The sequence below is a fragment of the Cervus canadensis genome, chromosome 21 (genome assembly GCF_019320065.1).
Source record: "Cervus canadensis isolate Bull #8, Minnesota chromosome 21, ASM1932006v1, whole genome shotgun sequence".
Lineage (NCBI taxonomy): Eukaryota > Metazoa > Chordata > Mammalia > Artiodactyla > Cervidae > Cervus > Cervus canadensis.
The window spans coordinates 43,361,938-43,364,512 of record NC_057406.1 but is presented as its reverse complement, the minus strand read 5'-3'; the positions used below and the strand labels follow the sequence as shown (position 1 = coordinate 43,364,512).

The following is a 2,575-nucleotide window of genomic DNA, read 5'->3' as shown; positions in this document are numbered from 1 at the left end:
TAAGGAAAAGAAGAAAAGCTTCAGAACAGGCAAAAATACTGACTGGCAAAATAATTGCTGAGAAGGAAGGTAATTTACATTAATTTATTTTAAAATGAAGAAAACATTATATACTCTATGATGTAGTCTATTTTCCTTTTTTTGCAGTGCTTATATTCTAAGTTTATTTGGAAATAGTCAACCTATTTCACAGATGGTTGATAAAGAAAGATTTCTTCAGAGTAGGAGGGGAATGAAGTTCATCATTGAGTATATTTTAGTTGAATATATGGCTCTAAAATATATAACCAATTAGTACTCTGATTTCACTAAAATTCTTTTGCTTTTATACAAATATTAGAGAATAAAATATGTTTTATTGAAAGATTTCCTTTTCATGGAAAACATATATGCACTGTAATTTAATACCTGATTAAAAGATAATTTAATGGCAAGTGATGTTAGACTCTGAATCTGTGTAACTGGGTGGAGATTGTGATGATCTTTTCTGTGTTTTCTCTTTTATTACTTGGTCTCCATTACATGCAGCAAAATGTTGAAGTTCTAAATGCATTGTAATTTTTTGCAAATGTGATTGTATCTGCTTTATATTCATTTTCAATTTTTCCTAGATTCGACAGGTATTTATTTTGCTGTGGTACTACACACGTATGTTCCCTTTTTCTCTAGTCCTTTCTAGGCCTTCATCAGTAGTTCCTAGGGAAGTTGCTTCTCTAGGTGACTAATTGGGCTTGAATCAAATGGCCCTTTAATATGAAATCTAAAGTAGCAGAATTTAACTGTAGGTTTTAATTCACTTCACTGGTATAATTTTGTTTTGATGAAGTTAATTAAAAATGAATGAATTATTTTTGAAATCTGAACCAAGGATTTATTTAATTTATTTAACAATGGACAAATTGGAATCAGTTGTAATTGCCTGGAAGTTTGTAAATAAGGCTGAAAAAAAACAACTCTTATGGATTTTATAGGTCAGTTTCCAAAACTAGTTGACTTCAGTAATAATAGTATTTGCAGCACAGTTCTAGAGCATATCTTCAAACTGAGCCAAATGTTTGTGCACATGTATCCTTCAATATATCATATCTTAAAGATAAATCTATTCCTGTAGTTTCTTATTTTTATACCTTTTTATTACAAGAAATTGTTTGAAATCACAGGGGATAAATGAAGAACCATACAAGGCACAGAGTTTATCCTTCTGGGACTGACAGATGATTCCCAGTTACACATCCTAATTTTTTTGGTTCTGCTTCTAAATTACATGTTGAGCATGATCGGAAACTTAACCATCTTTGCCCTCACTCTGTTGGATTCCCATCTCAAGACCCCAGTGTATTTCTGCCTCCCTAATTTCTCTTTCCTGGAAATTTCACTCACAAGTGCTTGCATCCCCAGATCCCTAATCACCACTGTGAACAGAGAAAAGACAGTTTCTTACGCTGGTTGCATGGCTCAGTTATTTTTTACATATTCTTGGAAGTTACAGAATTTTGCCTTCTGGCGGCTATGTCCTATGATCGCTATGTTGCCATTTGCAAGCCTTTGCATTGTAAATCCATCATGAGCAGCACAATTTGTCATCAGCTGGCACTCAGTTCTTGGGTAACTGGCTTCCCGGTCATTTTCCCTCCACTGATTTTGGTTCTTCACCTGGATTTCTGTGATTCAAATGTCATTGATCATTTCATTTGTGATATTTCTCCTATCCTACAACTTTCTTGCTCAGACACACATTTACTAGAAATGATTGCATTTTTATTAGCTGCAATAATCCTTGTGGTCACACTGCTATTGGTAATTCTTTCTTACTCTTACATCATCAAGACAATTCTAAAATTCCCTTCAGCTCAACAAAAGAAAAAAGCCTTTTCTACCTGCTCTTCTCACATGATCCATCACTTACGGTAGTTGTGTATTCATCTACATAAAGCCTTCAGCAAGTGAAGCAAAGGAGTGGCTGTATTAAATACTTCAGTTGCCCCTTTGTTGAACCCATTCATTTATACTCTCAGGAACCAGCAAGTTAAACAAGCCTTCAGATGTATTTAGAAAGATATTTTCTGCTTCAGGCAAGTAATATTGTTTATTGAAATAATCAACATGAAAGCATGAAAGAAACATTGAAAAAAAGCTATTTTGATGCTTCTAGTACAAGAATTGATCTCTAATATTTAATTTATTTTATCACTTATGCTTACCTGAGCTTAGAAACCCTTTCCATTCAATATATCTGAATTTAACTTTCTGTTCTTCAAAATAAAGTATTTCTGTGTTAGAAATATAAAATTGCAAAATGTATTTTCCTTAATAGCATGTTAGAATAAAATGAATGGAGGGATTTGGTGGTATTATGATATATAAATTTTTGGAGTATTGTATTTCTTAAGTAATTTAAATGAATGTTCCATGATTCATTTAAAAGCCATAGTTTTAAAAATTCTTAAACTGAATTATTAAATATACTTAAGAATCTCCAAGAGATCTTATTCTTTATAAGTGTAATGTAGAGCATTATTTTGTAAACCTTTTTTGAATCATTTTTAAAATTTTTGTCAGCTTAGTAAACAAGAAT

The 2,575-nt window shown here is 31.9% G+C and overlaps 1 pseudogene; it reads left to right on the top strand.

The window, feature by feature from the left end:
- The first annotated feature begins 1,167 nt into the window (after positions 1 to 1,167).
- On the top strand, positions 1,168 to 2,080 carry LOC122423646 (annotated as a pseudogene).
- Positions 2,081 to 2,575: the final 495 nt, after the last annotated feature.